Source organism: Saccostrea cucullata, unplaced genomic scaffold (genome assembly GCF_032062105.1).
Source record: "Saccostrea cucullata isolate Sc308-1 unplaced genomic scaffold, CSIRO_AGI_Scuc_v1 ctg9066, whole genome shotgun sequence".
Lineage (NCBI taxonomy): Eukaryota > Metazoa > Mollusca > Bivalvia > Ostreida > Ostreidae > Saccostrea > Saccostrea cuccullata.
Genome location: NW_026925504.1, coordinates 1 through 26,441, shown reverse-complemented (window position 1 = coordinate 26,441; position 26,441 = coordinate 1). Strand labels below are relative to the sequence as shown.

Sequence of the window (26,441 nt, the reverse complement as noted above, 5' to 3'; positions counted from 1 at the left end):
TCGTTTTAAAACCAGGACTAACTTTGATTGACAGGTTACACGGATGCCATAAGAGGGTGTTTTCTCAATTTTTGTGGAATTTTGTATTTTAGATACTTTTCATATCGGCACAAACTTGACAATCTGAGATTCTTACACATAAAATAAATCTGATACTAGTTCATGAAAAAAGTGTATGAAATATATATTAATTTGATAGATAGGCAAGTTTGTGCTCTAAATTTTCTGAGAGAAAATGTGCTGTAAAATTGATTAAAATTTGCATAAAAATGAGGAAATTTGGATATTGACATATTTTCTGACCTTCCTGTGACCTTTGTATATCCCGTAACTGAGAATTCATTTATTGCCGGGTTGATTCATACGATATTGCATCGTCCTAAAAGACTCTCCAAAGCAGAGAGCGAAGGGTTCTTATCCTTTCTTGTCCTTAGCGACTCCTCATTGTTTAAAAGCTTTGGTTGATATTGATCTATTATTTACGAAAGCCCAGAAGGCTCATTCGAGATTCGAGATTCGAAATACGAGATTCGAGATTCGAAATACGAGATTCGAAATTCGAGTTTCGAGATTCAAGATCCAAAATAACCAATCAAAAGGCGGTTTGAGTATCAATTACTCCCCTTTATTATTTTTTACTATCAAGATATCGTTGAGTATTTTAATACCGAGGAGGTCATTTGATTAAATTACAACGCAAGAAAAAGTGTTATTTATTATCAAAACGAAATTTAAAGAAATATTAGATTTTGGTCTGCAAGATATGCTTAATTAATTTATAATAGCTTCTTAAATGTCTTATGAGATTTATATAAAGAATATATATATTTCGTGTTACATGTATCTACTTTGGATACAGGGATGTTGACATAATAGTATAATTAAAATAGATTAACAGTACATACATCCCCCCTTTTTCCCAAACATATTTTTTTACTATTGAAAATGTTCATCCAAAGGTCGGTTGCCAAGCCCTCCCCCCCCCCACACACACACACGTTTTGGCACAGTGGTGCAGTATAGTCAAAGAAGTTTAAGTAGTAGTGTATTAAAAGAAATTAGGTACTAAATGAAGTTCGATCCCCCCGCCCCCTTTCACGCCCCGAAATAGGATTTTCGGGTTTGGGCAAATTTTTTTCTGTCAGTTTTTAGGTTTGAAATAATACTTTTGTCTGCCCCCCTCCCCCCTCCCACCATTTTCAAAATCGATGCTTCGTCTCTGTAATAATTAGTACTACGGGTTTCAAGGTGGATAGTGTTTGTGACACGGTATTAGAAAGTGGCCAGTGACCAAGTTTATGAAACCAATAGACAGCCCCTTGAATACGGATGGCTGAAACATGCATGCTTAATAAAGATAATGAACCATTGGGAATAATAAATTTTTAAAAAATCATTGTTAATCTTCCTATCCCTACCCTAACCTCGAAAAATAGGGGTAATAAAGTAATTGGAAGCTATTTTTGAATGGAAATAAGCATAAAGTTACTGTTTTCTATAGTATATTATATCGGAAAAATATTACGGGAATGGCCAAGTGGGAGGGGGGGGGGGGCAAATGTGTGGTTATCAACATTCATTGTCAATCTTGCGATGCATAGATACAATAAATATATATTCGATAATTATTTAAAAGGAAACCGCTCGGGTTTCGTCCAACTTGATCAAAGACTCAAATATACTAGTAAAACCATAATGCTCATTTCATGGGGGGGGGGGGGGGGGGGAAGCCATACATTTTCAGTTTTCAACTACCAAAAATTTCTTGACAACCAAAAACAAAGCAAAGAAAAAGTTATCAGATGTTTTATTGAGGGGGCACACGCATATAGTAGTTATGATTTCTATAGTATTTTATATATCGGCAAAATTATAAAATTATTGGGGGACACAATGTAAAGAAATGTACCCTCATTAGTATTTCATATGAATAATAATTTTCTCCTTCATCAATGTTCTTATTTTTAAAAAAAATGTCGACGTAAGAATTCCGCAATTTAACGATAAGACCATATACTATTCTATATACGTATCTATTGTTTTGTTTAATGAGGAAAAATAAAAATTTATATATATTTTCTAAAATGTTACCTAAAATTCCTTTTATTTCGTTTTAATACATATATATTTTTTCTTGCATTATCATTTAAGCAAATGACCCATTTGATATGAATATATTCAACGATTTCTTGATAGTAAAGCATAATAAAGGGGAGTAATCAAAATTTAACCTGCCCTTTGATTGGTTAATTTGGATCTTGAATCTCGAAACTCGAATTTCGAATCTCGAATTTCGAATCTCGTATTTCGAATCTTTAATGAGCCTTCTGGGCTTTCGTAATTATTCTACTGTTTATACTAAAATATATATATTTAGTAATGTTCGAAATGTTTAAAGTTCTATTGATAATTGGGATTGGATTTGAAACAAATAAAAGAGGAAATTCTCCTAATAATGTTATATACATATTGATGCAGGCTGGAGTCCCAATATTTACATGTTTGGAATTATTGCCATTTTGATAGAAAAGAAACAACGCTCATTAAACTTAAAAACTCTCTACAGCATCTTTTAAATACTGAATATTTATCGTGAATTTCATTGATAACTCTAGCTCAGAAGTATAGCCATAGTAACTCACTAATATAACTAGCGGATATTCAGGGTTTTAAAAAAGTTAAATTTATTTCACGGTTTAAATGCATTTTATTTATAAATTCGCCAATAATAGTCTCACAAATCAATTGATTGATATAAAGATTGTTTCTTTTTGTATACGGACGGGCGTGTAGTCTTTAAAAGTCGAAATAGACTTTAAAATTTATTGGTAAGAAATGGTAATAGACTGAAATTGCTTTGTATAAATGTATTTTTTGGCATTTTTAAGAATTAGTAAGCTACAGTTGGAGAACTTTTTTTTTCAAATATTCCGCAAAAAAGTAAAAAACAGGAGAAATTACCTGTTTGTTCCAAAGTAATGTGATTTATGAAAACGATTTTGTAAATTAATTATGATTTGTCATGCACTTACGAATATTGCATCCCGAACCAGTGTACCTGCCTGCTGGACATATACATGTATTTGGACTAACACAACTGCCTCCATTCTGACAACCTTGATTACATGTAGCTGTAAACATTTAAGACCATTATATGCAATTATGTTTGCGACATTACCAAGAATGATTAAATGTAGACTTAATCGATTTATATTAAGTTCTTCGTACATCATTAATTTCACATTTTGACCTCTCATGTTTAAAGGAAATGTAGAAATTTGCCTTAGAACATATAATAGCTATAAAATGTAAATATATCTTAACACATAAAATAAAAAAATAAAAGAAGTTTTACGTGTCTCGCAACGACTACCAGTGTACCCAGTATAACAAGAACAAACACCTGGACTACTACAAAACCCATTCTGACAGCGAGGATTACAGACAGCTGTAAACAAAAGTCCGAAATACTCACAGCAAGCTATGAATAAAAGCTATGATATTAACAGAGAATTGATTTTAAAATTCCAGTATTAGAGAGAGTCGCGATCGTAATAAATAAAGTTTTATGTCTTGTCAAAATGTAGCTTGTATTTCTCAGTACATTGTAGAGTTTCTTCTTACGTATTTGACAGGAACTTCCAGTATATCCATACCAACTCCAACAGCTACAGATTTCAGGGGCAACACAACTACCTCGCCCATTGCAGGAATTGCTGCATATAGCTGTTCAAAAATATACTGTAAAATTACGATTTTTTGGATAAGGGTAAACAATTGGGTTAAAGTGAATTTGATTTCAACGATTGTCAATTGAAGAGTTGATTATTGTATACATACAATGGACATTTAAACGAGCAAAGGGGTTTCGAAAAAAGAAAATGAAAGGGGATAAAAAAAGTCTTATTTTTAAGCATTTTATACTTTTTAAAAAAAATTACCAGTGCTAAGTTTTAAGTATCTTCAAGTTATTAATCTTGTTGAAAAGACCTTATTGGGATATTTATTTAAATTGGCAATACGGCTGCCAATCGTGTGCTCTTTCATTCAAAGAAGGACTGCACTTAAGCTATGAGAGTTGGATCCCGATGTTTTGCGCAAAATAAAATTTCAAAATTCATTAAATTTATGTTTTATAGGTATTAAACAATATCTTAAGAGCAGGTTTTGGTATATTATATTACATGAAAGTATTAAATAATGCCGAGCGACACTAGCATTTGAAACGGGGGTCTAACAGTTTTGTCTCATTTCTATTGTTATTCATATGCATACCAGTTTTCAACGACATTGTTTACATCGAGCCTCAACTTGGCCATTTTTCTCATTTGCACCTGTCAGAATGTGTATTTTGACTAAAACTTATACATATCCATAGGACAATGTTGGCCAAGTTGCGGCTCATATCTTATTTTTTAGAAAATGTACGCAAACTTCGCTCGCTCCTAAATTAGCAGGTTACGAGTGTCAGCCCATGTGAACCCTTTGATATTATAATCACTTTTTTCACGTTACATTCAAGTGTTCGATACGCTTTCTGCCTTTCATTGTGTCAGTCGTTGGAAAATTCTTTTTATATCTACATGTACTTCCATTTTCGAAACATTGAAGATCATTGCGTACAATTTTTGGCGTTTTAAAGTTTACGTTGACTTCTTTCACTACAGTGTTTTTGTTCGGGGTATTTAAAAGGAAAGGGGTATTATTTTGCCGATTACATGCTGTACATATGGCAGTGGCGGATCCAGAAATTTTGAAAACGGGAGCCCGACCAGTTTTAGGCCAGGATAGGAGCCCACAGTCACACACACACAAAAAACTAAACTTTTAATTCTATTTTTCCATAACTAATCAAATTAGTCCACAATTATTATTCAAGATGATTAAGATAAAGTGAAAATTTCCTTTTTTTAAATACACAATAGGTTCGAACACATATAATTATTTTAAGATTTAGTTAATTCGCTGCTTGACAGCAAAGACAGCAAATAATACATGAGCAGTGAGATTTTAAGAATTCCAATTTTAAAAGAACGTTAGATAGAGAAAATTATGCTATGCTTGATAATGTAGAAGCCGAAATTCATTTTCTTTAAAGATATGTATGCCGTGTTAAACAGTATTTTTGCACAGCTGAAACCGAACAAAAATTTCTGAAGTATGATAAGCTATCAAAAATGAAGCATTTTTGCAAATTCGACGAAATTTTATTCGGTATTAACAAAGTACTGGTGGGGAAAAGAACACGATATTCTCATGCATATTTATAAAGGACTGACGTTTATCCTGGATCTGCGCATGTGCGCGGGAAAAGCATCGCGAGAATCGTCATTTCGAGGAAAATATTTTTTTGTGACGTCTGTTCAGTGAGGAACACAAATAGACCAATCAGCTCAATGAGTTGCATTTAATGCATTTATGGGTTACTACATGAAATACTACATGTGTTTTTCGAAAAGCCTAATTTTTTTAATCGCTCTCGGAAAGACATGCATTATGTACATTATTATTTAATAATCCCATGCTCATATTTGCATACAAATGATTAACAATGATGAATATTAAAGTTTTCCCCACTCCATTGTACAGCTAGGCCCGTTTGTTTAGAGTTTCCCCGGCGCGTGCTATATTGCTAGTGGACATTTTCGGTTGGGTGAACATTTACAAAATAGCGACTACGGATCTTCAGTATGGAGCGCATTATGCGCAAAAAATATTTTATGTCAAGTACAATGTATATAAAGTAATTTAAACTGCTATTTTTACACCCTGAATAGGTTTTTTTTATATGAACTACATAACATATGTAGATGAAACTTACATACCATACATCTTGCCATTTTAGAAATATAGTTGGGCTAATAAAATAAAATTGGTCTAGGAATTCCAGGCCCCTAAAAAATATTCCAGTTTGAGGGCACAACCAAGCATTTCGATGAACACCATTAAGAAAAATTAATTCAGGTAGGTAGCAGCGTTTTTTTTTAAGTGGGTGGGTAATAGAACAGTTAGAATAAAAATCGACTAGCTCGAAGAAACCTGACAATTAAAATAGATTCCAATATCTTTCACTACTAAATTTTATTCATTCACTACAACATTACCCTATTTAATTTTACTGCCAAACTCCAAATTTCACTTTCGAATAAGCCCGAGCCAATGCTGTTAACCTACTTGCAAGATTTTTTATATTATTTTCAAGGGGTCTGAAATACTGTGGTTCATATGTAAAGAATATATTTATATTATTTAGTAGTATTCTGGTTTTGGCATTCGGTATTTTGTGCAGATTTATACATGATATTCTGTGGAATACTTTTTTTGATTTGAACCATCAAGAAATGCAGAATCGAATGTATCTAATAACCATTTTGATTCATCAAATTATATCATTTGTTTGTATTAGTTATTTCATTTTGGCACAACATGGTTTCCACACTTCTTTATCCATAGTCGCTGACAGCTGTAGAAGTTCACCCAACCAAAAATGTCCATTGAAAAGACAATTGCACGTGATTATTCCTCGGTACAAAAAGCAACTAACACTGAGGTGTGCTCTCGTATTGACAATCCCTAACTCACGTGTTTGTAGTAAAAACGTAGTAGACCATCATGCTTTTCGGTTCATTCACGAGATAGGACCATTGTTTGCTGTGAACATGCGAGACCACGTGATCATGAATATTTCAATAAGAGGCGGTTTTTTATCCGACACGCAGAGAAAATAATTTTTACCAAATAATATTTCATAACTTTTAAAAGTGATGGAGTGGAATTGTCTTATTTGCAGAAAGTATATAACTTATATAACTTGATGAGACTCCACATATATTTATTTCTTTTAAAATAAAACACTAATACGGCATATATATCTTTAATGCATTGTCCTTTGTACTCTGAATACCGGTCAAAACTCTTTTGAAAATTAACTCTGCCAACAATCAAATGGCATGTCATATATGGATTTACTGTGTGTACTTATTTCAGATTATCCTAAAGACAGGTTGCAAATTATTTTTCATTTAGGCTAAGACAGTCCATTATGTTCAGAAAATAAAAATGTATTTTATTTTCAGTGTCATTTTCATGTACAAATAATTCTTAAAACAGACACTACCAACCTAAGCGTACAAAATGAAAACATATATTTATCACAATTTTGTTTATTTTTATGAACTTTTTGTTTTTCTCTTAATGTTCTGCTCTTTACTTACTTACGTGGATACATATTAATGAAATTATATGTATGGTTGTAAATCATTTATTTTTTGTACACAATGAACACAAAACCCCCCTTTCCGCCTTTTTCATATATAATATAAACCAAATACGGAAAACCATGTGCTTATGATCCATTTCCATGCGTTTAAATGTCTCCGCCCCTTTGTTGCGACCTTAAAATCGAAAGCGGTCCAGTTCAATTTTCCGGAATTTAGGGCTTAAACATGTTCTTTTCAATAGCATTATATGTAATTATAGAAATATGCATGACGAAAATTTCTAGAAATAAATATTAAAAGCATATGCTTGCACATTAATCATAGATTAATTTAGCGATATATTGTAATGTTAAGCTTAAAATTGGTAGCCGAAAAGGTTCCAAATAACGTCCTTAAGTGCAGTCATTCTTTACCCAATATATCTTTCAGGAAAAAGGTAAAAAATTGAAGTAAGCATTTTGAGAAAAATAATATTCTCTCCTTATACAAAACAAACGTAATAAGAATCTGTCGGAAAATCAAGGGTCGTACAATTTGGATCCGTGTACTTGTACCACGTGAATTCTAAAATGGCACGTACATACAATGTAGGGTTTACAATTATAATGGAATACAAGTTTGGCTTTCCAGAAAGCCTGAAATGTCATCTCTTTGGTATCAATAATGTCAAAGAAATAAAACAGAAAGGGAAATATTTTAATGCAATGAATATATGGATTATTACACCTGAAGTTCCCAAATGACTCATTCAGCAAACTCCACAGTAAAGTATGCAGTTTCTTTTGGCCGCAGTATATATATGGAAAGCATGGACGTCTGCAAGAGCACCCAAGGCGATGTTTGGTGAAATTTCATTCTGGCGGTCTTTGTGCTTAGAACTGGGTGTTTACAATTTACTTAAATTCAAATACTTTCCTTGAACTATATTTTCTTAAAGCGGCAATACGGCTGCAAATCGTGTGCTTTTTCATTCAAATTTACCCAATATATCATTCAGGAATAAGGTAAAAAGTTGAAGTAAGCATTAGAGAAAAATAAATATTCTCTCCTCATGTAAAATTAACGTAATTAAAATCTGCCGGAAAATCAGGGGTCGTACAACTTAGTTCTGTTTATTTGTACCACATGAATTCTAAAATGGCACGTGCATACATTGATACAATGTAAGGTTTACAATTATAATGGAATATTTTAAGTAAAAGCAATTCTGAGAATCAAAATATCTTAACTTTCCGGTAAATTAATAATAGTTAACATATTAGTCTGCATTCAGACAAATTTAATATGATTTAAGTACAAATGTTGACGTTTTGTGTATTGGGGTGCAGGAAAGGAAAATCCACCAAATCATACGTCATCGCGGCAAAATGTCAAACAAAATATCTTTCTGCAGTTCCAATACAATTTGCACTTCAAATGGCAATAATTTTTATATTTCAAAAGTGCATTTTTACGTTTAGTTTACACTGATTTTTTTTTTCTTTGAAAGCCATGGAGATACGAGGAATGATAACATGTATCAACAAACCTTTAGGGTAGAACCTTCGCGAGCCCCACGTGAATGTCGTGGAGATCCCGTTTCTCGTTCATCCAGTGATTATATTAATCTCTCAACTAAATTTTTGTCAGGAAAGTTGCTTTTTAATTTCAAGCCCTAATTTTGGTTTTGTTTTTCGTTTTGGTCGACTTTGTGAATGTTGCAGGCCTACCGGGCTTCCCTGTTTTGTTTATGAAAACTATACGCATGCGTGAATAGCATGGAATGTGGAATCTCGAACACGTTGCGATGTATATATTTATGGGCCATAAATAATTATTAATTTTATTAAAATAATCAGAATTATTTACTTATAAAATTTGTTATTTTCTAAAAGTGTATACATTTATGAGTATGAAAAAATTCCAAATCCTACAGGAAAAATTTTAACAAGTCTGTTTTTGAAGAGATGCGTGATATTGCCACTTTAACACAGTACGGAATTATCAACAATAATTATCATTCATTTAAAAGCAGCTAATCATTATAGTTTGACAGGAATTAATTTAATAAATCCAATTACAGACTAAAAAATTAACATAAAATTAGCGTTGACCACTCTTCTTTCATTTTTTGCAGAATCTAATTGTAAGCTTGTTCTTTTGTGCGAGAACCAGTTTTCCCTTCGCATCAACAAATCTACATATAGAAATCACGTCATTTTCAATTCTCCTTGTGTGGCTTACCAATTTAATAAGGCATAGTATTGAGGATCAATATATAATATACGACACACCGAAACTATAGATATTGATAAGCATCGTACTTCTTTTCTAAATTTTCCTTGGCTTTCAAATAGGACTAAACCGAAAGTAGATCGCACACTCCTAATTAAGCTAGTTCTTCTAAAAGAAACCCAGTTTACAGGCTACTTGGAACTCTGTAAAACATCGAGGACTCCCGAAAGATTAATGGAGGCTTACACTAGGACTTCACTTCCGGCATACAATCTTAATGTGTCATCTCCCGAGGGAGATGACAATTAGGTAAAAGCAATTCTCAGAATCAAAATATCTTAACTCTCCGGAAAATTAATAATAGTAAACATTTTAGTCTGCATTCAGACAAATTTAACTTGATTAAGTACAAATGTTGACGTTTTGTGTATTGGGGTGCAGGAAAGAAAAATCCACTAAATCATACGTCATCGTGGCAAAATGTCAAATAAAATATCTTTCTGCAGTTCCAATAAAATTTGCACTTCAAATAGCAATTATTTTTATCTGTAATAAGTGCATTTTTATTTTGAGTTTACGCTGATTTTTTTTTCTTTGAGAGCCATGGAGATACGAAGCATGATAGCATGTATCAACAAAACCTTCGCGAACCCCACATGAATGTCTCCGAGATCCCATTTCTTCTTCGTCCAATGATTATATTAATCTCCCAACTAAATTTTTGTCAGGAAAGTTGCATTTTGAATTTCAAGCCCTATTTTTGGTTTTGTTTTTCGTTTTGGTCGACTTTGTCAATGTAGCAGGCCTATACAGGGCTTCCCTCTCTTACTATGCTGTTTTGTTTATGAAAACTATACATATCGGCCTGGCCAAGATCAGGTGACCATTCCCACTTGAATGATGATATATAGATGCAACTCTTTCAAGTAACAATTAAACAAAAAGTCTTTAAATTGCACTGCGGAGAGCAGAGTAAGAGCTATCCATTGGTATTATTATATATATATAGTACCTGCATTTAAAAAAAAAACTACAGAATGAAGTCTCAAATTCATAATTTTGGAGTGTTATGCTGTGGCACTTGATTTTTTACATTAAAAAAAGGTTAATCAAAATTATTTTGAATGAAACATCCCAAAATAGATATAGTTTATTATAGAGAAACCATTCTAGTTAAGTTTATTTTTTACAGAAAAGAAAAAGGATAAAAATTGTGGAAATTATGAATAAATGTGTGCAGATATACCTTTGTTATATAAATTAAGATTGATCAATGTCTGAATAAATTCATAATTTTTAGCAGAAAAAGAGAAATTATAGTGTGTTCTAAAACTTTTATTTTACTTACAAAAAAAGTACTTTAAGAAAAATATAGTGGTTTTTTGGTAAATTGCGTGCACATTTTGAAATTTCTTTTCCAAACTGATCTCATATTTTGTATAGTCCGTAGCCCCATATTTCATGATAGCTTATGTTCAACAGAAGAATGTATAATTAATAATGCTTTTGCTTAATATTTTTACTGTTACCAGTAAATAATAAAAACAGTAATGAATAGTTTTTATGACAACACCAAAAGAAGTTACAGAGGAATGATTGTTGTCCGTAGCCCTGTATAGTCCGTAGCCCCTATATTACAACTATCAGAAAAAACCAGATACATTATTGATACAATAACTACAATTTAATTATATGCTTATTTGAACAAATACAATGTTTTAAATACATAATCGACTTTAATTAAAAACATAGTGTCTGAATATTAACATTTTTTAAACTATAGGCTTGCTTCTGTAGTCTGTCCTGTTCTGTTTGTGGTCACAACACTTTCCTAAATATTTATGATAAAGTTTTCCTTCTTATAATTAGGCTACACACTATCAATCCATTTAGAATAATAAGCATTGGAACTTTTTTAAAATAATATTTGACCACACAAATCCTACGGACAGAAGAGCTACAGACTCTTCAAATAAATTTAGCAAATTTACAGGCCATGTAATCATAAATACTTCATTATCAGCAAAAAGATTTTTTCATGGCTGCATCACTGCAAAAGTGTTTCAATGATTTATTAGTTTTCACCTACCAGTCCTCACTTCAAATCCCAATCATTATTATTTATTAATCATTATTATTATTAGTGATTTCATCCCAAAACATAAGGATCAACTCCTTACTTTGCGATTTAGAGATAAAGTGAGACCTTCACTCTTTGTAATTGCACCACCCAATCTACTTGTCACTGAATTGTTAATTCAAAATGAAAAAGCATTGACTGTAATCTTTATGGGTAAATATTGTAATATCATGTTTGTTTTTTTTTTACTTAAAATGGTCAATCTTGTTTTGTATTTTTTTTCATAAAATGATTATGATCATAGATTCTCTACTGATACACCTTTTGAATGACTATCTTGAGCTATATGTATAACATAAAAATTAAATCGAAAAAAGTATGAAGCAATATTGTCCATAACCCCCTTCCTTCAAAAAAATTAAGCCTTGAGTAAACGTTAATTACTGCTATGTTGCTTATTTTCATTATAGTTTGAACACCAATTTTGCGTTAATTATTTGTTGAATTGGAATTTCATTTGGCATTGATCATGAGAGTACACAGTACATTAAACAATGTATCTTTAAGCATGAAATTATAAATAATCAAAATGTTGTGAACTGTTGTAGAAAACCAAAATAATAATAAAAATTACCAAATAATTAATTTTATGATATAACTATTATATTTCATTTAAGATGATTGTCCTCAATGAACTGTTAAATGGTGTAGTCAATTACAAGCCCCAGTGCTCTCATGAAATTCATCCATCTTAGACATGTTAGATGCTAAATTAAAGTTCTTTCTTGGTCTCTAGTTGGTTTCAGACAATATTTTGTTATTAAACCCCTATGTCATGTAGTTCTGACGTGTATTATTTTGTCCTGACAATTCACATTTTATCAGTATTAGAACTTAAATGAAATTTTAGTTTATTTTGTTAAATTTCAAAGGATTTTTGTATAAATTTATATTTAATATCCAACTGATAGGATCTTTAAAACACATGCTAACTCCAAGATGATATTTTTAACAAATATATACTGATACAAGCAACTATTCTACGGTCACTCCTTAAAGACCCAATTTTTTTACCGTACGGTTACCTGAGGAGGGGGAGTGGTCAAAGTAACAGTGGTGTTATTTACCTGGAGACCCCCAATACCCAAGATGTCAAAAATCTGTGTATATGTAGCATTACACAGGAAGTCTGTGTTTGGTAATCAGGGTCAACATTATGTGTTTTGTGTCTGGTTTTGAGTGAAACTACGTAAAATAATTATTTTAATATGGAATTTAATTGTAAATTAAACGCTTTCATGGTGAACATGTTAATATTTTGAATTAAAAAAAATGATAAGACTCATGTATATCATTTTAGAAAATGTTTTCCTTAGATAAAAGAAAAATTCACGAGTAAAAACTACAAATCAATAATATTTATCGTTTTTTAATCTTCAATAAAAGAAATCACTTGAGTAAAAAAGTCTGACAATTGAAATAAAAATATTATTGATTCATCTTATGATTCGTCGAGCATGTGACTGCATTTACCACGATCGTTTTTTTTTTAATGGCCAACAATGTTGTCCAAAATATTCCATATTTTTTATTCTTCATGTGTTAACAAAATGTTACGGTTAGAAAGACTTCTTTTCAGAATCGATCACTATTAATTATCTTCACATTTTCATTACGCATATATCAGTATATACATACGCTAGAGGAAATTCGAGTATTAATTCTGACATCAATTTCTGTGCAACATCGTGCGGATTGTAGCCATAGTACAAAATAAAACATCTTTTAAAAACTATGCTATGCCGTTTATTTGTGCTGAATATTTTTCTTATATCCCATTTCTTAAAAAATAATTTAATTCGTCGGACTTCTAATTACGGAAATTAGAGCCGGTTTCTGTGGACGCGGTCTTCTCTTTCTACAGATAAACGTGGACAATGTAAAACTTACAAGTGACAAATAGCAATGAAGATAGAAAAGAAATATTTTATTATGTCAATGTTGTAATAATCTACTTTCAATAATTTTTTGAAATAAAATTCAAACATATTGGAGTTTTCTAATCCGCGTGTATACTATGCGGGTACATGAAAGCGTTTGACGCGTGGCTAGGTAATTGTTTTCAAAACATGCAAACTCAGATTATCAGGAGGCACAGGTAGCTGAGCTGTCAATCAAATCAGAAGCTATTGTTTTTTTAATGATTGACAGGCGGTAAATTATTGATCTTGAATCAGGTAGATTTTGGGGGCGTTAACATAAAATTGGGTGTTTAAATGAAAAATACTCTGTGTATAGTCCGTAGTCCAGGGTCTCAAAATAGTCAATAAAAAGTTCCCCGACATCATTTTTCTTTGAGTATTACTTAATATGTTTGAAATTCTCATTCCCATAAACAGTTTCTTTAGAAAAATTGAATTTACCTCAATAAATTTTTTCTTCAAATGTCCAAATATCAAGTGTAGAAAAACACTCAAAAATTAACAGATTAACCCATGTCCTTTATATACTGTAAGATTTTTAATGGAAATGCCTTACTATAGAATGTCTTTTTTTTGCTCAGGCAATATTTTGTAAAGAGTTTGTATTTAAATTACACATTTTTGATCAGCTGAATACGATTAAGATTAATGTTAAGCCTGAATGTGTATATAATTAGTCCGTAGCCCACTTGGGTCTCTGTTATAGTAAGAGTGATACATGTATCTTTTAAACCGCTCGACAGAAATGGACAGAAATTTCAGACAATGTGCCAAAAGGATATACTGTTACATAGAACATACTTGAATTAATATTCATTTGACTTCATTTTTTTGTTAATCTGCAACCAACATGGGCACCTGATCTCGGCCAAGCCGACATGCGTTTATAACATTGAATGTGGAACTTCGAACACGTCGCGATGTATATGTACCATAAATAATTATTAATTTTAATGAAAAAAAAAATCAGAACTATTTACATATGAAATTTGTAATTTTCTGAAAGTGTATACATTTATGAGTATGAAAAAAATTCCATATTCTATAGGAAAATTTTAACAAGTCTGTTATTGTCACTTTAATGTTGTATATTATATACCTATTTACTGGTTATGAGGACAATAACAAGTTTATCGTCCCCCAAGACAGCAAACTATTTCCCGAGGGGCAGGGGGACGATAAACTTGCTATTGTCCGAATAGTCAGTAAATAGCTGTTTTATTATACCGATGCTGACTTTACTTTTGTTACGTCATAATATATACGTCACAATCCATATAAAATCAGAAGTTTTCCGAGATGAAAAACGAGGGAAATCGAATGCTGCCGTTGAATAGTTTGAGGACTATTCACCATGGGCAAATAGCACAAAAACTATTTCACGACAGAGACTGTTAAGAAAGAAATAGCATGTTTATTCGTCTTATCTTTATATAGAAAAAAATAAACAGAGGTATAATAATTTGAATTATTATGCTTCCTGTCAGTTTGTCTCTATATAACCCATACCCTACTATTCTTGCATAGTGTTCTAAGGATTTATAAAGCGTATGCATACTATGCCGAAATAGTGCACGGCTTCAATTTCTGAAGAAAATTCGACAATGCCCATACCGGGGAGCGAACTCACGAACCCGAGATTGTCAGTCCGACGCGCTACCGATTACGCCACAGACGCTGTTATCTATAATACTGTATTATAATATATACAAGAAAACATTGATGTAACCATCAATTGTTTCCCGGGAAATATATAAAGTAAACATGATCATCAACCCGCTTCGATATGTGTGAAAAGGCATGCGTTTAACTGATGGAGACCAAAGTCGCGAATATAATGAAAACTTATAGTCGGATATAAATAAAAAAAAAACGATACCATTTTAAACTTGATCAATTCCTGAAGTAAATGTTGGCTGCATAAAATATAAATTGAAGTTAGACACATGCATCACCTATATTGAAAAATGTATTAAGTTTTGATTTTAGAATATAAAACACGAACTGCATGTGCAGAGTACGTTTTTATGCGAGAAGTAAAATTCGATGTTCTAAAAAAAGGGACCTGTCGTTTTTTCGACAGTAAATGATAAGCAACTTAATATGTTCAATATGAAAAACATATATATTTTCACAGATTCATTTTATAGAAGTAAATATATAATGTATCTCGTAATTTATAAACGGAAAGAACATTCTGATTAACAATCTTTTCAATGATTAGAAAACTTTTAATTCTTAATAACTACTCCCACCCCAATCCCCATACACCAACACTTAAACTTATATGTACAGAGCAGCCCGGTCCTCCGGGCTGCAATAACCTTAGTTTCAATTATTTTACACTTAAGATTAAAAATAAACAAAATAATTATTCTAAAATAGTTTCTTGTAACCCCAATTCCTTCACTCAAATACTATTCTCTAAAACTATCTGTATATTATACCTAAAGCATGGAACGTTCAAAATTAAAGAAAAAGATTATGACGTACATGTTGCACAAGGTGACGTCATAATAGAGTATATGTTGCACAAGGTGACGTCATAATAGAGTAGACTAATGTAATAGGTGATGAAACACTGGGAATGGAGAAAATATTGCCGTTTTTATACAGTAACAACAGTCAGCATAATAATCACAATAGTGTTGTGTTTTGCGTGCACTATGCCTAAATAGTAGTCAGGGTTTGACACATAGTGCACTCGCCTCCGGCTCGTGCACCATGTGTAAAAACCCTGACTACTATTTAGGCATAGTGCACGCAAAACACAACACTATTATATTATTAAAGACATCGTGTTGTTAAGCCAAATAGTGTCATCTTGACCTCAAAACTGTAGGTTACGAAAGCCATAAAGGGATTATTTATTAAATGAATAGAAGTAAACCGAGTTCTTAAATTATACAATCTGTTCTCTCGGATCGATTGACAATCTGTTATAATTCGTTATAATTTTCGTTATAATTATAATTTGCTAATTCGTTCTCATGGATTATTAATTCGTTCCCAAAAAATAAAACAATCCGTTATCTCGGATTGTAATTCATTCGTTTATTTTAAATAATTCGTTCCCTCGGAACGTAATCCCTTCACATTATTTCATTGATATTATTTTTCTGTACATATTGGATATGGAAATACGTTTTTAATGAATAGAATATTGTGGTAGTTACACCCTATCTTTTATTGCATATTACGGTCCAAAATAAGAAAATTACATGAACATTTTTTTTCAAATCCATATGCTGGTACTGATATTTGTACAAAATATTTGAGTTGGATTTTATGAAAGGAAATCATAATGAAACTGTTTCTGAAAGATGTGAAAGCATGTATTATGTATTGCAGTAAGGAAGAAGTATTTCATTTTTTAATGTAAATTTAGAGTTGCTTTTTCAAACCTTTATTTATTAATAGAATAACTTTCTTTTAAAAAAAACGATCATAAAAAATATCATTATCTTGGCTAAAACCTTGTATAAATAGTCGATGTTCAAACAAGATAGTATCTGTCTTTTAACGTCTTATCCCGCTTCTGATGTTTTCAACGTCCGTGTTTGCTCTGCTACTATTTTACATTGTATAATTGACTTTTGAGCTTGAATACTGTTCGGTATCTCAATATATTTCATTGCATATTTGCAAGATTTATGCATGTATCATTAGTGTTATTTATTTATGTTCTTTGGCATTGTTTGGGACTTCAACCGACAGAGAGAATACGAAAGAGAGAAAGGAGGAGGAATTCTGTACTCGAGTAATACTAGGAGTAATATAATGTGGACGCTGACGAATAATTTAGAATTGAACAATTTTTTAACACAAAAATGTTGATGATTTGTTTTCTGATTAAAATTTTAAACCGTCATCAGATGATTTTATTCCTGTCTTAGATCGCATGCGCATTCGTAAGTAAAGTCGATTTTCGACTAACCGCCGCGTGTGAAATTGAAACTAAACAAGCAAATAAATGAGTTCAGGAAATGAAATTATTCAATGGCTTTCTCGCTTTCTTCCTCCCTTAATTGCTTTCCATTTCTTCTCTTTGGCTTTTAAGTTTGTTCAAGGGGAAGGGTGGGTCCACAATAGATGATCAAAGTTTTGCATACATGTAGGAATATGTAGACTATATATAAAAGAACAGTGAAGTCATTATTGATAATATTCATATGGAAGTATCTGCAGGTGGTGTTTATTTAAGAAATAAGGTATCATTTTTTGAGTGTTATTACTTATATTTACATTTGTAACTTATTCATACTTTATATTTGCCTGTTTGTGACTTTTAACGTGTGGAATGCATTATTTTTCAAACCCAACGGCATGTATGTAATCCAATGAACGCGCGTCGACCCTTTATGACGTCACTGAGAAATTACGTCAAACGTTTATCCATACGAACATCTATGACCTCTTGACCCCATACTGTATTTATATACTTATAAAAACGCTTGCTTTCAGTAGTGTTATATAAAGGAAAACACATGCAAATGTAAATATTAAAGTTTGTACAAATCATGACCCCCAGGGATATTATGGAGCAACAATGGACTATTTACATGGAAATATACAGGAAGAAATCTTTAAAAATCTTCTTCTCATGAACATAAAAGCCATGGTTGGTCATAATTTATATGGATTCATCCTCAGGTGGTGTAGACTCAAGTTTATTCAAAGTTTGACCCCCAGGGAAAGGGTGGAGCCACAATGGACCATCAAAGTTTTACACAGGAATATATATCAAAAATCTTTAAAAATCTTCTTCTTAAGAATATCTAATCACACATCAAATGATGTGAAAGATTCCACGGATAGTTCAAATTTGTCCAAATCATGACCATTGGGGGTAGTGTGGAGCCACAAGGGACGATCAAAGTTTAATATAGAAGTATATAGGAGACATCTTCTCAAAACAAGACAAGCCATGGTTTGTCATTTTATTTGGAAGCATCCTCAGATAGTGCAGAATAAAATTTGTTCAAATTGAAACCCCTACCCCTTACTCCTTCTGCCTTTTAGGATTAGGTCGGGACCACTCATGCATTTAAGCTTTTTAATACTAATATAAACTGATTTTTGCTTTTTTCCAAGCCACAGTACTCAGGTGAGCGATGTGGCCCCGGGCCTCTTGTTACAATTTTGATATCAATGAGCTATCTGGCAGGTATTTAGACACTTTCAATAGACAGATGTTGGGACATAGAAATTTATTTCCATAGCCTGTATTTTTTGGTTATTTTTTTTAATTCACCCCTTAATGTATATCTTTTATTCTTTTTGTATATACGAGGGCCTTTCAAAAATTACGCGGACTTGTTGCACAGAAGAAATATTTGACGACATATTTGGGCAAAATTTCACAAATAATATAAAAGAATCTTTACTTATATGGTCTTCAAAATTTCATATCAAAATGTTGTAAATTGGTATTAATTTTGAGTGATTTTTCAGGACATACCATTAAGTCACCGAGCAGCAAAATCTTCGACGTCACAAGCATTACAAAAAATATGTTATTGAGCTTTCATTTTCTCAACATTTTCCCTTGAGTGCCTGTATAGTTTGAGTTACCTTATCTACTCAACATCAAAACACCATTTCTTGTAAAGCTTAAAATCTATTAAAAAAAGTAAAGAATATTCTTCTTTTTTTTTTTTTAAACCAAAAACTACATATGAGATATAGTGTGATATTGGTGACTCTCAATGACGTTCTTTACAGTCAGGATAAAGTTAACTTTTCGTCGATAATCTTCTTCCCGTCCTCCCGTATAGCCTTTTTACAGAGGTCTAACTGTCTAAAATTTCAATTTGCTATTTGTGGGCGAATGTCACGAGTAGCCTAGTTTACTACATGTTTTATTATGCATATTTTGGATCTATGTTGCCGATATCGCGAGCATTACACATATTTTAACAAAAGCGTGGTGCGCCGTCAATTTAGGAGACGTCATTTTCACAGTCTTTTTCACGGGAATTGCATCAGAGAAAAATTACTTTATTTCTGTTAGTACTTCACATATTACGTCCGAAATCTAAATACATAATAATAGAACAATTTAAAGATACATTTGAGAAAATTGTTGAAAAACGTCTCGAATTTTAGAAAATCAATGAGTTAAATTTTTGAATCCGCATGCTTTTGCTTCATTTTTTTTTTTTTTTTTTGTCGTGCGCCGTACCTCTCCATCAACGATATCAACATACCGATAATTTTAGTATAATTTTTTTTAAAATACAGCAATTTTGCCCAAAATTTATTGGAATCTTTAAGATACATATTTGAATATGTGAAATTTTATAACAATATGACGTCTGTAAGAGGAAATAATAGCACAGTCCGCGTAATTTTTGAACGGCCCTCGTAAATGTGTGGAAAAAATTCATTTAACATTTCAAAAGAGGAACAGAGCAAACAGGGACCTCCAAAACATTCGAGGTTGGTTATTTATAAATGTACTTACGTTCACATGAAGAACCTCCATATCCAGGACAACATTTCTGTGTGTAAGACAAACGATATCGGCAAACCCATTCATGATGAGTACTGAATATAATTGAAAGAGTTTAAAAGTTTGGCTACAATTTTTAGCTCTACTAGTCAGAGACCAGAAGAGCTTATGCAATAGTAATGCGTCCGTCGTCCGTCCGTCTGTCTGTCTGTCTGCCTGTAAACAATTTTTCAAAATGCTACTCCTCCTTCAGTTTTGGTCCGATTTCAATATAACTTGGCACAAAAGTAGACTACACTAAGATATATAATTTTGTGCATCGGTTTTTGATTTTGATGAACGGTGTTTCCATGGTTACTAAAAATAAAAATTTCTGTGAAATGCTTTCAAAATGCTACTCCTCCTACAGTTTTGGTCCGATTTCAATATAACTTGGCACACAAGTAGACTACACTAAGATACATGGTCAGAGACCAGAAGAGCTTATGCGATAGTAATGCGTCCGTCGTCCGTCCGTGTGTCTGTCTAAACAATTTTTCAAAATGCTACTCCTCCTTCAGTTTTGGTCCGATTTCAATATAACTTGGCACACAAGTAGACTACACTAAGATACATAATTTTGTGCATCAGATTTTGATTTCGATGAACGGTGTTGCCATGGTTACTAAAAATAGAAATTTCTGTGAAATTCTTTCAAAATGCTACTCCTCCTACAGTTTTGGTCCGATTTCAATATAACTTGGCACAAAAGTAGACTACACTTAGATACATAATTCTGTACATCGGTTACTGATTTTGATGAACGGTGTTTCCATGGTTACTAAAAATAAAAATTTCTGTGAAATGCTTTCAAAATGCTTCTCCTCCTACAGTTTTGGTCCGATTTCAATATAACTTGGCACACAAGTAGCCTAAGATACATAATTCTGTGCATCAGTTTTAATTTTGATGACTGACAAGGATCAATTTTCTATTTATTGCTGTTTTAAAGTTTCAAGTCCCAACTGCTACTTTTTTCTTCCTTTGTTGTAAGTATAAACCAGTAGAGCTACAGTCTCGACAGAGACTTCTGGTTTTTAAAATATATTGTCAAAAACAAAATAATAAAAATATACAAAATTTAGCAATAATGTCTAAACATTAAAAGCGACTCTTAAATGTCCCATGGATAGCAAAGAAGTAAAATTTAACATTTATGATAGAAAGTATAAAATTGAAAAACGATGACAAGTGTCATCCATTTAAATTTTTTGTGTTATAGGCTCTTACCAAATACCCCAAAATCTACATGTGCACACTTCTACGTAGTACGGTACTGCTATCGTCACTGTGTTCTTACAAGAAGTAGTGGCAGTTCCAGTTATCCTGAAATTCATTTTTCACAAATTATTAACATACATGTTTGGAAGAAATCGACCTCATGAAAACAAACTGTATGTTCATATAAAAGTATCACGATGTTCATTTCTTTGTAATATTATATTGTATTCCTAAATGTTTCCTTAGGTGACCTTGCAAAATGAAAAACAGAGAGAGGGGGATTTACAATTATCATTTTTATAAATGGTTTATTAGTTTCTTCCAAAAATAAATGAGAATACATATAGTTTTACTTACAAAAAGAGGAACCAAATGCAACTGGTGTACATAATGATCAACATAGAGCCTTAGTTTTAGTGACGCTGTGAGTTATTTTTCACTGCAAAAGTCTTTTATTGCAACATAACGCGGAAGTGTAGACTAAGCTACCAATAGACTGATACGTATTTACAAGTGTTCGTACTTTTTTAGAGGTTGGCTCTTTGGTCGATAGGCACCGTCTCTTGACACCCTATGCTATCAAGTCAGCAAAATATAATCTTTATGTAATATTATAGTAATTTTATTATTTACTCACTGTTATCTACTGCTTTTTAACTAGTTTGTTAACATTTATACCTTCTTCACTCATTAAATTAGTTCGGGTTTTTTTTTCTTACACAAGCATCATGTAAATGAGGAAGAGCTTCCCTAGGTCTTGTACAGCAGCGAGTCGGATAATCCAGCAAAACTCAGCTATCAGCAGGAAAAGGATTGCATGCAGCTCCATAGCTACCCAGATTACGTCATCACTTGGAATCTTCAACGATTTTAAGGTTCATTGATACTCTGATAAGAAAGATAACTCTACAGATAAGAAAGATAACTTTCTGCAGGCATTTTGTCATGAAATTCAGTGAATTGTCATGTCAGAGTTTACAAATTTCTATCATAAGGACCATTTTATAGTTAACTCAAGCAAACCTTCACCATCGTTCAGAGGTTGATTTCTAGTTCTATTGATAGTTTATTAATTAATTATTTTTAATTGTTTACCTAAAACATTTATACTCAGTTCATTTAAACGGAGTAAATTGAAGAAAAATCAATCTCTAAACGTGTAAGTCTTTTAATTGTAAAGAAATTACAGCCGCAGAATTGTTTAAAAAACATTTAAATAATATTTTATTTCATTAAAAATGAATTTCAAGGGCGATAATGGACCGATAACTCTTGTTTATAGATGCGATGCATTTTATTTTCCATGCACAGAAAAACAATTTGATATTCTGAAATAAAAAGCATCGCTTCAGTATGTTTTCTAAAGGGAATTAGATAGGAATGAGAGTAAATATTATTTTTATATATACCTCATATTTCTAATTTAATTGTGAGATTAAAAATAATTGATCTTTCTAATGACTGTATCAAATTTTCTTCACATCATGATTTGACATATTATTCATTTATGAAAAAGTAGGCAACGCTTCATACCTCAAACTATTTTCTATTTGAATTTAATGTTATAGTTGTTGCTGAAAATCAATGTTTGGAATTTTAAAAAAAAAGTCGTTAAATGTGGAGCAGAGGGATATTGTCCCTTAAACTTGAATAATCTCACGTTTTATGTTTTAATTTACTTTTAATGTTGTCTCTTATCTAGATATGGAGTAGGTCAAAAATTATTGTTATTAACTTAACGGTTATTGTTTTAACTTTTTGATAGCTTTGTAATGCGATTGATTTTAGGGGACAAACTGAGGTTTCCAGAGAGTAATATTCTGACCATTATAGTAAAACGAAGCGTTTTACATGTTTTCAAGCAACATTTTCACTAATTATAAAAAATTTTTAAAAATAACAAGATAATTATAACTTTATATAAATGATTTTTATAACGATACGATATATCGTAGTTTAAGCAAACAGTCTATTGTAGTATTTGTATAATTTGCTTTAAAGTGCGAAAAAATGGCACTTTTGTATATAATCCTTTTGTAAATGTACCTGTATTTTAGATTTTCCCCAAACTTGGCTTGTTCATTGAAGTCAGTGTAACTTACATATGTTATTAATAAAGAAAAAAGGTATAGTTTTAGCTTTATTGAGCCCTAAAAATTAAATGTTTTCAAAAGGTTCTGAAACTGGCCTTAATATTAGTTGAGTTTATGACTTTGAAAGATCAGAAAAGAATATGGCATGAAGGAGTACCGTTCTGGAAATATGACATCATTAATTTGACGTATTTGTCTATTTCAAACAGAAAAGGCTTCAAAATAACCCATTTCAAGGGGAATTTTCCTTTAGAAAATAATGTGCACAGCCGTCATCCACTTTAATTTTTGGATATGTTGTGTAAAATACAATGAAAAATCACATATCTAAAAATCTTTGTGGGCGATTCTGTGGACAATGTTTTCTGAAAGAAAATTCCATTAAAAATCGTTGTCTTCTGCAACATTTTTAGAACATACTGGAAAATTCACATGTTTATGATGTCACAATAAGCATTTAGAAATATCATGTGAGAAAAATGATTTGTATAATTTTTATGCATGGAATTTCAATAATTCAAAATGCATGAGTTTTCATATTTTACATGTACATCAGTTTCATTTTTATGAAAATCACAGGGCAAGAGTTGTATTGAAACTGTAGCTTCTTCTTAAAGAGTTTCTCTATTGTAGTTTTCACACAATGAAACCTCTTAAATTGTAAAAACTGATCTCCTTATAAAGTAAGGAACCTTATGCAACTGGTGTACATTAAGGTTCATTGATACTCGTAGTGACATAAAAAATTATTTCTTTATAGATATGTCAAGTTGAAGTGTCTTTTTGACTAATTTTGCCCTGCAAGCAATGCTACATGTATAATTGTTTGCATTTTAAATAAAAAATCGTTTTGAAAAATCATGAAGATTCAAACTTCATATTTTTATGAGTGACCAGAGGGTTTATGAACCTTAAGATTAAACTAGTACTTCCGTTTTAGTGACGCTGCAATTTTTTTGTCATTGCAGATGTATTTTATTGCAACAATACGCGGAAGTGAAGACTAAGCCTCCGATAGATTGATACGTATTTAGAAGTGTTCGTACTATATTTAAAAGGAACTTTCTCTCTTTGTTATTTCTTAATCACGATGTACTTTTAAAGCACTAAAAAAAACAAACAACACTGTATATCCTAAATATCGGATCTACCAAGTAGATTCAAGGCCATGGATGGAAATTCATATTAAGTATTTGACCGACGACACGAACAATAAAATTGTCAAATTTTCGGGACGCCCTGTTCCTTCCTCAGGACAAGGAAAAAAGTTAAAAAGTCATAAGAACAAAGGAAAAAGAGAAACGAAAACCAACTAGCACTACTACTAAACACTATATATTAACAAAGTTACATGTTGAATTGGAAATTTTTATAAACACTATTAAAGAAAGAAATCAAGACCGCTATGAAATAGAACAATTCTAAATTCTAATGCAATAGTTTTGTAAAACATTTTTTGATTGGCTATTTCACTGATGTTTGAAGCAGTAAAACGAGCATTAACGAGCGTGAAAGCTTTTTCATTGTGACGTCATAAATAGAGCGACGCAAAAACACAATGCTCCGTGACGTATTTCATGTAACAAAATTCATCAAAATAAGACGTAAACAACAAACAAAATGCATGGATTGCATTAGAATGGGAATAACTAATCTTCTAATTTGGTATTTGCGACCGTTAATGCTGATTTAACGGTCGCAAACATCCGTTTTACCGGCTCCGCTTACGCGTCGCCGGTAAAACTCAGTTTGCGACCGTTAAATCAGCATTAACGGTCGCAAATACCAAATTAGAAGATAGTTATTCCCTAATTCAAGAATTAAAATGAAAATAATGGGTTTTATGATAATTGAAATTATTTGTTGCTACATTAAGACGTACGAGTGTATACACAATCTCTTGATTTCCAAAAAGCATTTGACAAGTTTATCAAAACAGGAATCAAAACAATACCCCCTAAAATAGTTGTATGAAAAAAACTTTTATTGTGAACATTACCAGTACTTTTTGGTCAATATCCCGCATAATGCTGTCATTACCTGAAATAATCATGATTAATTGTTTATATGATGAATAGATAAACATATTAGAATTTTTCTTTGTCTGGAAAAATCATTGGTTTTTCCATACTAATCTAGGCATGACTCGGTCTTTCTCTTATTGATGTATATGCCTTTTTCAAACCCTGGATTATTAGTTTATATTTACACTCACTTCACTAATTAAAATAGATTGGATTTTCTCTTAAACAAGCATCAGTTGGAGATGTCCCTCAACACTTCACAAGATCCTTCTTCGCAACAAAGAGTTAGATAAGTCAGAGAAACTCAGCTTTCAGCAGGAAAAGGGCTGAATACAGAGCTGTAGCAAGCGAGATTCCGTTATTACAAGGAAAAGCTTTAAAAATACTTCTACACATGGCTCATCTGAGCTTTAAATTAAAATAATTTAACGGAATGAAGTGTAAATATACATGATATACATGTATTTTATTTACGTACGTTCGAATTAAAGTTTTGAATAATCTCAAGTTCTTATAGTTTAATTGACTTTAAACGTTGTCTCTTATCTAAATGTGGAGTCGGTAAATAAATCGGTCATTGTTTTAAATTCTGGAAGTGCGATTGAAAAATTGTAGAATTTAAAGAAAAGTCCTATCTTTATATATACTAATAAAACAAATAGAAAGTTCTTTTTTTCCCAAAATATGCCTTATGACCTTAAGAAAATTTGAAATGAGAAAAAAAATTAAGGAAGAGGTCATTTCTAAAGAACAAAGTTTTTAAAAAGCATACAGGAAGAAAACGGAATTACTTTTGCATACAGATGTGATGCAGACAGATTTAATTATTGAGAACAACCTAAATTACTTAAAGTGAAAAGAACTATATTATCATATTTTATGAAATCTTCTTACTTGTGTATAAGTCCAGTGAATCTATATCTTGTATAATGGTACTTAATTGCTTTTTGAAGATATATAAACGACTTTTTTGAAAATGGAGCAATTTTCCGAAATAAAAATAAATTTTAAAACGATTGATATATTTGTTTTCCCATATTTTACATTAATTACTAAATTTTAAAAGCATATTTCAAACAAGATGCGCATGTGAATCACTTAGGTTTGTATAAAG

General features: G+C 31.6%; 1 long non-coding RNA gene across 1 annotated transcript; it reads right to left on the bottom strand.

Annotated features, from left to right (window-relative positions):
* Positions 1-3,361: 3,361 nt before the first annotated feature.
* LOC134269037 (uncharacterized) lies at positions 3,362-20,035 on the bottom strand. The gene is made up of 3 exons (XR_009992486.1): positions 19,963-20,035; positions 3,625-3,726; positions 3,362-3,448 (listed from the first exon to the last, which is right to left on the bottom strand). It is a non-coding gene; the product is annotated as an uncharacterized LOC134269037 (long non-coding RNA).
* Between the last annotated feature and the right edge of the window lie 6,406 nt (positions 20,036-26,441).